The sequence below is a fragment of the Nicotiana sylvestris genome, chromosome 4, assembly GCF_000393655.2.
Source record: "Nicotiana sylvestris chromosome 4, ASM39365v2, whole genome shotgun sequence".
Taxonomy (NCBI): Eukaryota; Viridiplantae; Streptophyta; class Magnoliopsida; order Solanales; family Solanaceae; genus Nicotiana; species Nicotiana sylvestris.
The window spans coordinates 146,624,883-146,638,463 of record NC_091060.1 but is presented as its reverse complement, the minus strand read 5'-3'; positions in this window follow the sequence as shown (position 1 = coordinate 146,638,463).

The window sequence follows — 13,581 nt, the reverse complement described above, 5'->3', positions numbered from 1 at the left end:
GAAGCAATCCACCAGGCCTCTAATGCTCATACTTAACTTGCTGGCAATTCAAACACAGAGCCATATATGCAACAATATCCTTCTTCATTCTACGCCACCAATAATGCTGCCGCAAATCCTGATACATCTTTGCGGCGCCCGGATGAATAGAATACTTGGAGCTATGAGCTTCCTCTAAAATCAACTCTCGAAACCCATCCACATTAGGCACACAAACTCGACCCTGCAATCTCAAAACTCCATCATCACCTAAGGTAACCTGCTTTCCACCTCCACGCTGCACCGTGTCTGTAAGGATACATAAATGAGGATCATCAAACTGTCGATCACGGATACGCTCCAATAAGGAATAACGAGCGACCGTGCAAGCTAATACACGTCTAGCTCAGAAATATCCAAACTCACAAAACGATTTGCCAAAGCCTAAACATCCAAAGCAAGCGGCCTCTCACCGACCGGAATATAAGCAAGACTGCCCATACTGGCTGACTTCCTACTCAAGGCATCGGCCACCACATTGGCCTTTCCCGGGTGATATGAGGTAGTGATGTCATAATCTTTCAATAACTCCAACCACCTCCTCTGCCTCAAATTCAACTCCTTTTGCTTGAACAAATACTAAAGACTCTTATTATCCGTGAACACTTCACATGCCACGCCATACAGATAATGCCTCCAAATCTTCAATGCGTGAACCATGGCTGCCAACTCTAAATCATGAATTGGATAGTTCTTCTCATGAATCTTCAACTGCCGCAAAGCATAGGCAATAACCTTGCCATCCTGCATCAACACTGCACCAAGTCCAATACGAGATGCATCACAATAGACTGTATAAGGCCCTGAACCTGTGGGCAAAACCAACACCGGTGCCGTAGTCAGAGCTGTCTTGAGCTTCTGAAAGCTAGCCTCACACTCATCCGACCATCTGAACTGGGCACCCTTCTGGGTCAACCTGGTCATCGGGGCTGCAATATATGAAAACCCCACCACGAACCAATGATAGTAGCTTGTCAATCCCAAGAAACTATGAATCTATATAGGTGATGCTGGTCTAGGCCAGTTCTTGACTGCCTCAATCTTCTTCGGATCAACCTGAATACCCTCTACTGACACAACATGACCCAGGAATGCAACTGAACTCAACCAGAACTCACACTTTGAGAACTTAGCATATAACTGACTATCCTTCAGAGTCTGAAGAACCACTCTGAGATGCTACTCGTGCTCCTCCCGACTGCGGAAATATATCAAACTATCGTTAATGAAGACTATCACGAATGAGTCTAAATAAGGCCTGAACACTCGGTTCATCAAATCCATAAAAGCTGCCGGGGCATTTGTCAACCCGAATGACATAACCAGGAACTCATAATGGCCGTACCGAGTACGGAAAGCTGTCTTAGGGACATCGGATGCCCTAATCCTCAACTGATGGTAGCTAGATCTCAAGTCGATCTTTGAAAATACCTTGGCACCCTGAAGCTGATCGAATAAATTATCAATCCTCGGCAACGCATCTTATTCTTGATTATAACCTTGTTCAACTACAGGTAATCAATACACATTCTCATCGACCCATCCTTTATCTTAACAAACAACACCGACGCACCCCACGACGAAACACTGGGTCTAATGAAACCTTTCTAAAGCAAGTCTTGCAACTACTCCTTCAACTCTTTCAACTCTGGCGGGGCTATACGATATGGCAGGATAGAAATGGGCTGAGTGCCTGGAGCCGGATTAATGCAAAAATCAATATCTCTGTCAGGTGGCATACCCGCCAGGTTTGAAGGGAAAATCTCAGGAAACTCACAAACAATGGGCACAGAATCAATAGAAGGAACCTCAACACTAGAATCACGAACATATGCCAAATAGGTCAAGCACCCATTCTCGACCATACGCCGAGCCTTCACATAGGAGATAACACTACGGGTAGAATGACCAGGGGTCCCTCTCCACTCTAAACGAGGCAAACCCGGTAAAGCTAAGGTCACAGTCTTGGCATGACAGTTTAAGATAGTGTGGTAAGGTGATAACCAGTCCATCCCCAATATAACATCGAAACCAACCATGTCCAGAAGAAGCAAATCTACATGAGTCTCAAGACCTCCAATAACCACTATACATGAACAATGGACGCGATCCACCACAATAGAATCACCCACCGGCATATACACATAAACAGGGGCAGTCAAAGAATCACTAGACATGACGAGATACGTCGAAAAGTAAAACCGAAGCTTCTCTACCACAAACCAGAACATTACCTGCACCTCCACCTCTAGCATCTCTACCTCCACCTCTAATACCTCTCTCTGAGTGATGTGGAGAAACTTCTCCTAAAATAGCTACGTGAATTGTTCTCAAGTCAAAGCTGATGACCTAACTGGTATAGCCAATCAATAATCCCTCCAACAGGTCTTGGCGGATCCAGACAAACGAAAAGTAGCAAAAGCGACCCCATTGGTCTCCACGATCCCCATGTTCTTGAGAACCTCATGACAGCTGTCTAGATAATGTTGAGGATCCTCAGAAGATGCACCGCTGAAAATAGTAGTGAAGAGCTTGGTGAAACCTATGCAACTTCCACAAAGCCTCCGGAGACGTAGCTGATCTATCACCGGTCTGTACTGCTGGTCGGCTGAAGAAGCGGTACATGACCTCGCCATTTGTGAAAGGACAAGAGTAGAGGTTTCAATTCAGTATTGAGAGAACAAAATCGCACGACAGGGAAGAATAGAAGTGAAACTTTTCCTAACTCTGTAGTCTCTGGGGGATAAATACAGACGTCTCCGTACCGATCCCTCAGACTCTACTAAGCTTGTCTGTGAACTGTGAGACCCATGTAACCTAGAGCTCTGATACCAACTTGTCATGACCCGAATTTCCCACCCTCGGGAGTCGTGATGGCACCTACTAGTATGAGCTAGGCAAGCCAACTAAGTAAACAATTTACCTTTTCTTTTTACCCATTTTATATTCGTTAATAATTGCGAAGTAATAACATTTAAACAACGAAATTTAATATAAGCAGAAGGAAACAATAAATCATCTGAACATGAATATCTAATACAACTATTTGAGTCTCAACTACCTAGAACTGGTGTCACAGTTTCACAGATGGTCTAAGAACACTACACATAAAGGTCTGAAAGAATTAAATACAACACTGTCTCTGGAAATACGTGTAAGAAACAGGAAAGTAGATAGAAGGAGATGCCAAGGCCTACGGACGCCTGCAGGTCTACCTCGGGTTGCCTGATGAACGAGATTCAGCAATCTCAATGCGGTCCAAAGTCCACAACACTGGGGTCTGCACAAAAGAGTGCAGAGTGTAGTATCAGCACAACCGACCCCATGTACTGGTAAGTGCCTGGCCTAACCTCGGCGAAGTAGTGACGAGGCTAGGACCAGACTATCAAATACCTGTGCAGTTATATGATATACAGCGGAAAGTAAAGTAGAAATAAACAAGTAAAGACGGGAGGGGGAAACATCCTTCGGGGAATAATTGGTAAGAATAGATTATCAAGAGAACTATAAAGGAATCAAAATCCAACCACTAACAAGAGTAAGGAAAACAAAGGCAGATTCCACTTTCTTTTCACATCTCGTGGTAGGCGTACCACCCGCTCCCATTTCGTTATATCTTGTGGTAGGCGTACCACCCGCTCCCATTTCATTATATCTTGTGGTAGGCGTACCACCCGCTCCCATTTCATTATATCTTGTGGTAGGCGTACCACCCGCTCCCATTTCATTATATCTTGTGGTAGGCGTACCACCCGCTCCCATTTCATTATATCTTGTGGTAGGCGTACCACCCGCTCCCATTTCATTATATCTTGTGGTAGGCGTACCACCCGGTACCATTTTATTATATCTTGTGGTAGGCCTACCACCCGCTTCCATTTCATTATATCTTGTGGTAGGCGTACCACCCTCTCCCATTTATAATATTATTGCGGCGTGCAACCCGATCCATATATAATATTGTTGCGGCATGCAACCCGATCCATATATAATATTGTTGCGGCATGCAACCCGATCCATATATAATATTTACAATTATAATGAGTGTCCCGACAAGGGATCAATAAGGTCTACACTATCTAGGCAAGGGATTCGACGACACAAGTAATTACATCCCGGCATTGGAAAAAACAGCTATAACCAAACTTGCTACAACACTTAACTACCTCAGCTATAACCAAACTTGTTACAATACCTAACTACCTCAACTATAACCAAACTTGTTACAACACCTAACTACCTCAGCTATAACCAAACTTGTTACAACACCTAACTACCTCAACTATAACCAAACTCGTTACAACATCTAACTACTTCAGCTATAACTAAACTTATTACAACACCTAACACAAAGAATCATCAACCTAAGCATCCGTAATATCAACTAAGAACACAATGCAAGGGAACCGCAACTCAACAATAGCCCGGCAAGGGTGCAACATGATAATCTCTTCTCTTTCCCACTTTTACTTTACAACTCACTTCACAACTCGAGCCAACACTAGAGAGTTTCAATTATCACTTATACTTTCACAATTCGTTATACAACTGGAGTCAATGCTCCTCAATATTCATAGGTCACAATTCTTTCCACAACTTTACACAACAAAAATATAAATCTTCACCAAGGCATGAATAATACAACGAAATCATGAAAATTACAATATAAGACTCACGGTCATGCTCGACCCTAACGTATATATACTCGTCACCATGCCTATACGTCGTACTCAACAAGAAGCAACTAGCAAATAGGACACAACTCCTAATCCCTCAAGCCAAGGTTAGACCAAACACTTACCTCGAATTTCCACGGCCAACTCAAGCCTCAAACACCGCTTTTCCTCTCAAATTCGGCTCCAACCCAATTGAATCTATACACAATTGACTCAATATCATCAATAAGTGCTAAACAATCCAATTCCAATGTTCAATTATAACTTTCCAATCATTCTTCCCAAAATCCCAAAAATCGACCCTGGGCCCGCTTGGTCAAAACACGAGGTTCGGATCAAAATCAAATTACCCATTCACCCACGAGCCCAAATATATAATTATTTTTAGAATTCGACCCCAAAACGAGGTTCAAATCACAATTAATTAAAAAGCCCTAACTCTACCCAAATTCCTAATTTTCTACCCTTAATCATATGTTTTAGGCCTAGAAATTCAATAGATGTTGATGAAAATGGAAGAAAACAAGTTAAAAATTACTTACCCAAGAAGTTTTGGTGAAAAAGTGCTTCAAGGATTGCCTAGGAGCTTTAGAGAAGAAAAAGTTTTGTAAAATTTTGAGAAATCTCGTAAGTGTTCTGTTTTTGGGTCTTTAAAATAACCGGGCGAAAATATGCATCGCGTTCGCGACAGACCCTTCGCGTTCGCGATAGGTCAGGCTACAATGGCCTTCGCGTTTGCGGGCAGCGGCTCGTGTTCGCGAAGCAGGAACTGCTCGAGCCTCGCGTTCGTGTTCAAGAGACTGCGTTCACGGTTAACAACTTGGTGGCCCCTCCCCTCAACCTTACGCGTTCGCGAGTGGAAGGACGCGTTCGCAGAGGGTCTCCCCCCTCAACTTCGCGTCACAACCTTCACGTTCGCGAAGAAGACTTTGGGCACTTGGGATCTTTTCCTTACGCGTTCGCGAAGGGGACCACGCGAATGCGAAGGGTAAAATCCCGGGGCACTGACTGCAGGAAATCTGCAACTTCTCTTAAACTAAAAACTTCCCGAAACACATTCGAAACACACCCGAGTCCTCGGGGCTCCTACCAAGCACACGTACTAACTCAACAACATCATACGAACTTATCCGTGCAATCAAATCGCCAAAATAACCTCAAAAACAATGAATCAAACGTCAAAATCAACGGATTTTTCTCAAACTTCATAAAACATCGACTTTGGCAATTTAGGTCCGAATCACGTCAAACCATATATAAGACTTAAACCATAAGACTCCGTTTTCAACCAACTTTTACAAAAATGACTTAAACCATATATAAGACCTGTACCGGGCGTCGGAACCAAAATACGGGCCTAATACCACTATGTTCTAATCAAATTTCATTACAAATTTCCTTAAATAATTTCAGAAAACAATTTCACTTAAAAATTCATTTCTCGGGCTTGGGACCTCGGAATTCGATTCCGTGCATACGCCCAAGTCCCACATTTTCCTACGGACCCTCCGGGACCGTTGGATCATGGGTCCGGGTCTGTTTACCCAAAATATTGACCGAAGTCAAATTTACTCATTTTATAATCAAAACTTAGCATTTTCACAGATTTTCATATTTAAGCTTTCCGGCTACGCGTCCGGACTGCGCACACAAATCGATGCGACCCTAAATGAGATTTTCAAGGCCTCGAAAGCACAAAATGCAATTAAAAGCAAGCGATGACCCTTTGGGTCATCACATTATGAGTAAGTGATAATTGAGGCCAGAATACATATTAAATTTGTCATGACTAAGTGATAAAAATATGCATATATATACTAGTTTAAGAGTACGCGCGTTGCGCGTGTATCTCATATCAATGAATGTAAATTTTATAAAAATTACACACACACACACACACACACATATATATATATATATATATATATATATATATATATATATATATATATATATAGTGTTTGAATTATTAAATAAAAATTACAAGAAAATCCAAACCGCTGAAGAAAAAAAAGAGATAAATGTTGATATTTGGACTTTCGTTAGATTTGGGTTCTCACGCCATCTTTTCTATAAAAATTCGATCATTATGATGATAAAGGGATTATACATGCTAATAAACATTGTTACTTCCTTTAGCTCAATAGTGATGGATAATATCAGTAGCCACGTATCAACACCATGAGAAACTACGAAACTCTATGACAACACTTTTGAAAAATATTTTATTAATATTTTCTTAAAAAAGAATAGCTTGAAATAGCTAACATTTCTAACATTATCAACCTTAAATCTTTAAAATTTTAGTAATCTGAAAATAATCGTGAGTTTCTGAGTATGATTTTTGTGCAATTTGTTTTAAATTTTAGTCTCTTGGTATCTTAAAGTAGAACACTTTAATGTCACCTATAATATTATTGTTCGGGGTGAAATAACAAATCCTAAAATTATGAGTACTTGTGAAAAATGGACTTACTCAATTTATTTAAGTAATCTTACTGGGATGACATTTCTAAATATTAGGAGCTCCTATATAGTTCAAATAAGTAAAATATTTAATAGTCAAAGTTTTAGTTAATTTCAACGTCCTAACTATTAAAAAATATTAATTAAACAATAATTTTGTCAAATATAAAATTTATTTTTAAATGAAAAAAATTTGATCAATTTCGCGTTAAAGTTTCGAGCTTTTATAATAGTCTAGATTGATTGAAGAAGATAAAATAAAAACCGAAACATTATTTTCCTATATATTTAGTAGTTTTCAATTTAGTCTCACACTATTTCCCACATAATTAAAATACATTAATGTAATTTATTGCAAATACTAAATAAAGTAAATTCTTCAACAAAAAAGAAATTAATTATTGATGTTAAAAAAATATTTTGTTTACCGTGAATACAATTTGAGTACCATTAGGATTTCATTTGTCACTTGCCATGTATAACCGACTTCAGACGAGCATCTCTAGATTTTGTACTACTGTTCCAAATTGACTTTTTAAATATTTATTTAAGGTAAAATTTTAATTAATTTTAAAGTCCTAAATTTTAGGTATCTAGTTTAAATAAAGAAAGATATAATAACCAAATATTAATGAATTTCTAGGTCCTAAATATTAGGAAAAGAATTAAATGACTATTTTATCTAGTGCGTGTTTTTTATATTAACAAATATAAAATTTGAAAGAATTGCACAAAAATTATTAAACTATGTGATGAGTTATAAAATAAAAGTCCAATAAAGACTATTGATCCAATTTAGCTAACTTAACAAGAAAATAATTATATTTTGCAAAGGTATTCTAATGCCTTTACATAACTTCGATATATAAGTTGTGCATTTGCTTTAATAGATCAAATAGAATAAAATAATATACTGACTTGTCAAATATTACGTAACTATATTATGTTCTCATAGTCTTAAGGAAATAAATTTTATTTGCTCAAAAATTTTCAAAAAGAAGTTTAGTATTTTAGTGCTTCGTTAGTAATCTATATCTATACTATATTAAAAGCACGAAGGCCTTTAGCGAAATGTCGTTCACCCTTTTTAACCTTAAATTTATATTTCACATTGGACAAAATTGTAATTTTAGTTTTTTCCGAATATTTAGAAGTTTTAAATCAACTACAATACTATGTATTAAATTTTTCTTTATTTGAACTACTCCTAATAATTGGGAGTTTAAAATCAATTAGGATTTACCTTATATAAATTATTCCTTACTTGAACCACAAAATTACTAATTTATGTGTATATATAAATGAATAGTCGGACAGAATTTCCTCGTGGCCTTCATGAACTCTAAAGTAGAAGAACCACCAATGTAAGTAATTTTTTGCACGTCTTTTTATTTTTTATTTTTCGTTTTTATCAAACACTACGTCTTATAACTTTAATCTGGTATAATACTTGAATGTGTATCCGGTTTTCTGTCTTGTTCTTCGATATTCTCCAATTATTTGTTTGTTTCTTATTTATTATTGTTTGTTTTAATTTTTGATTTTATATACAACAATACTTTCAAAAGGTTAAGGAAAATTAATGATGATAGATAAGATTCCGTTTGAATTCACTTAATTGACATATTAATTCGTCTCAATTCACTGAATTGAGACGAAAAGACAGGTAATCTTTATACAAGAAAACTTAGTTGGTTATCAACTTTTAATTGATTATCTTATTTGGTGATTGTAGTTTGCCCGAGGAAGTTGGGAGCTATAGGTTGCTATATTAATGTTTGGATATTTTAGCTATGTGTTTTTTGTGGAAGCATTGATGGATATAGAGTAGCTTTTGGGAGCGTTTTATCCCTCAATGTGAAATTTTTCGTTGCTAATTCAAATTTCATTGGACCTTAATGCAATCGGAGCGAAAAATAAAAAAAAATCGATATTACTATTGTTGAAATATTTCAATCATGTTTTCTTTGCTGTTATATTTTAACTATGTGTTTGTACAGTCGTAATATGTACCCGACTTTAGTTTCTTCTCAATTTCCGATTTACTCGCACTTGGACAATAATGCTGGAAAACGTAATATGATAAATTATTTGTACTTTTATGTTTTATTCAAATAACTCTTTAAAGAATTATAAATAAAAATATTAGTTGATTTTAATATCCTAAAAATTAAGATTTTACATAGTGATTTAAATAAGGAAACCTTTAATAAAAAAAGTTTTAGTTGATTTCAAACTCTACATATTAGGAAAATAATAAAATAACTATTTCTACGTATTAGAAAAATAACTTAAATTACTATTTTGTCTAATGTAAAATTTATTTTAAAAGGGTAAAAAAGGTTTTTCGTTTTTATCAAACACTACGTCTTATAACTTTAATCTGGTATAATACTTGAATGTGTATCCGATTTTCTGTCTTGTTCTTCTATATTCTCCAGTTATTTGTTTGTTTCTTATTTATTATTGTTTGTTTTAATTTTTGATTTTATATACAACAATACTTTCAAAAGGTTAAGGAAAATTAATGATGATAGATAAGATTCCGTTTGAATTCACTTAATTGACATATTAATTTGTCTCAATTCACTGTATTGAGACGAAAAGACAGGTAATCTTTATACAAGAAAGCTTAGTTGGTTATCAACTTTTAATTGATTATCTTATTTGGTGATTGTAGTTTGCCCGAGGAAGTTGAGAGCTATAGGTTGCTATATTAATGTTTGGATATTTTAGCTATGTGTTTTTTGTGGAAGCATTGATGGATATAGAGTAGCTTTTGGGAGCGTTTCATCCCTCAATGTGAAATTTTTCGTTGCTAATTCAAATTTCATTGGACCTTAATGCAATCAGAGCGAAAAATGAAAAAAAAATATCGATATTACTATTGTTGAAATATTTCAATCATGTTTTCTTTGCTGTTATATTTTAACTATGTGCTTGTACAGTCGTAATATGTACCCGACTTTAGTTTCTTCTCAATTTCCGATTTACTCGCACTTGGACAATAATGCTGGAAAAAATAATATGATAAATTATTTGTACTTTTATGTTTTATTCAAATAACTCTTTAAAGAATTATAAATAAAAATATTAGTTGATTTTAATATCCTAAAAATTAAGATTTTACATAGTGATTTAAATAAGGAAACCTTTAATAAAAAAAGTTTTAGTTGATTTCAAACTCTACATATTAGGAAAATAATAAAATAACTATTTCTACGTATTAGAAAAATAACTTAAATTACTATTTTGTCTAATGTAAAATTTATTTTAAAAGGGTAAAAAAGGTTTTTCGTTTTTATCAAACACTACGTCTTATAACTTTAATTTGGTATAATACTTGAATGTGTATCCGGTTTTCTGTCTTGTTCTTCGATATTCTCCAGTTATTGGTTTGTTTCTTATTTATTGTTGTTTGTTTTAATTTTTGATTTTATATACAACAATACTTTCAAAAGGTTAAGGAAAATTAATGATGATAGATAAGATTTTGTTTGAATTCACTTAATTGACATATTAATTCGTCTCAATTCACTGAATTTAGACGAAAAGACAGGTAATCTTTATACAAGAAAGCTTAGTTGGTTATCAACTTTTAATTGATTATCTTATTTGGTGATTGTAGTTTGCCCGAGGAAGTTGGGAGCTATAGGTTGCTATATTAATGTTTGGATATTTTAGCTATATGTTTTTTGTGGAAGCATTGATGGATATAGAGTAGCTTTTGGGAGCGTTTTATCCCTCAATGTGAAATTTTTCGTTGCTAATTCAAATTTCATTGGACCTTAATGCAATCAGAGCGAAAAATCAAAAAAAAATCGATATTACTATTGTTGAAATATTTCAATCATGTTTTCTTTGCTGTTATATTTTAACTATGTGTTTGTACAGTCGTAATATGTACCCGACTTTAGTTTCTTCTCAATTTCCGATTTACTCGCACTTGGACAATAATGCTGGAAAACGTAATATGATAAATTATTTGTACTTTTATGTTTTATTCAAATAACTCTTTAAAGAATTATAAATAAAAATATTAGTTGATTTTAATATCCTAAAAATTAAGATTTTACATAGTGATTTAAATAAAGAAACCTTTAATAAAAAAAGTTTTAGTTGATTTCAAACTCTACATATTAGGAAAATAATAAAATAATTATTTCTACGTATTAGAAAAATAACTTAAATTACTATTTTGTCTAATGTAAAATTTATTTTAAAAGGGTAAAAAAGGTTTTTCGTTTTTATCAAACACTACGTCTTATAACTTTAATTTGGTATAATACTTGAATGTGTATCCGGTTTTCTGTCTTGTTCTTCGATATTCTCCAGTTATTTGTTTGTTTCTTATTTATTGTTGTTTGTTTTAATTTTTGATTTTATATACAACAATACTTTCAAAAGGTTAAGGAAAATTAATGATGATAGATAAGATTTTGTTTGAATTCACTTAATTGACATATTAATTCGTCTCAATTCACTGAATTTAGACGAAAAGACAGGTAATCTTTATACAAGAAAGCTTAGTTGGTTATCAACTTTTAATTGATTATCTTATTTGGTGATTGTAGTTTGCCCGAGGAAGTTGGGAGCTATAGGTTGCTATATTAATGTTTGGATATTTTAGCTATGTGTTTTTTGTGGAAGCATTGATGGATATAGAGTAGCTTTTGGGAGCGTTTTATCCCTCAATGTGAAATTTTTCGTTGCTAATTCAAATTTCATTGGACCTTAATGCAATCAGAGCGAAAAATAAAAAAAAATCGATATTACTATTGTTGAAATATTTCAATCATGTTTTCTTTGCTGTTATATTTTAACTATGTGTTTGTACAGTCGTAATATGTACCCGACTTTAGTTTCTTCTCAATTTCCGATTTACTCGCACTTGGACAATAATGCTGGAAAACGTAATATGATAAATTATTTGTACTTTTATGTTTTATTCAAATAACTCTTTAAAGAATTATAAATAAAAATATTAGTTTATTTTAATATCCTAAAAATTAAGATTTTACATAGTGATTTAAATAAGGAAACCTTTAATAAAAAAAGTTTTAGTTGATTTCAACATATTAGGAAAATAATAAAATAATTATTTCTACGTATTAGAAAAATAACTTAAATTACTATTTTGTCTAATGTAAAATTTATTTTAAAAGGGTAAAAAAGGTTTTTCGTTTTTATCAAACACTACGACTTATAACTTTAATTTGGTATAATACTTGAATGTGTATCCGGTTTTCTGTCTTGTTCTTCGATATTCTCCAGTTATTTGGTTGTTTCTTATTTATTGTTGTTTGTTTTAATTTTTGATTTTATATACAACAATACTTTCAAAAGGTTAAGGAAAATTAATGATGATAGATAAGATTTTGTTTGAATTCACTTAATTGACATATTAATTCGTCTCAATTCACTGAATTTAGACGAAAAGACAGGTAATCTTTATACAAGAAAGCTTAGTTGGTTATCAACTTTTAATTGATTATCTTATTTGGTGATTGTAGTTTGCCCGAGGAAGTTGGGAGCTATAGGTTGCTATATTAATGTTTGGATATTTTAGCTATGTGTTTTTTGTGGAAGCATTGATGGATATAGAGTAGCTTTTGGGAGCGTTTTATCCCTCAATGTGAAATTTTTCGTTGCTAATTCAAATTTCATTGGACCTTAATGCAATCAGAGCGAAAAATAAAAAAAAATCGATATTACTATTGTTGAAATATTTCAATCATGTTTTCTTTGCTGTTATATTTTAACTATGTGTTTGTACAGTCGTAATATGTACCCGACTTTAGTTTCTTCTCAATTTCCGATTTACTCGCACTTGGACAATAATGCTGGAAAACGTAATATGATAAATTATTTGTACTTTTATGTTTTATTCAAATAACTCTTTAAAGAATTATAAATAAAAATATTAGTTGATTTTAATATCCTAAAAATTAAGATTTTACATAGTGATTTAAATAAGGAAACCTTTAATAAAAAAAGTTTTAGTTGATTTCAAACTCTACATATTAGGAAAATAATAAAATAACTATTTCTACGTATTAGAAAAATAACTTAAATTACTATTTTGTCTAATGTAAAATTTATTTTAAAAGGGTAAAAAAGGTTTTTCGTTTTTATCAAACACTACGTCTTATAACTTTAATTTGGTATAATACTTGAATGTGTATCCGGTTTTCTGTCTTGTTCTTCGATATTCTCCAGTTATTTGTTTGTTTCTTATTTATTGTTGTTTGTTTTAATTTTTGATTTTATATACAACAATACTTTCAAAAGGTTAAGGAAAATTAATGATGATAGATAAGATTTTGTTTGAATTCACTTAATTGACATATTAATTCGTCTCAATTCACTGAATTGAGACGAAAAGACAGGTAATCTTTAT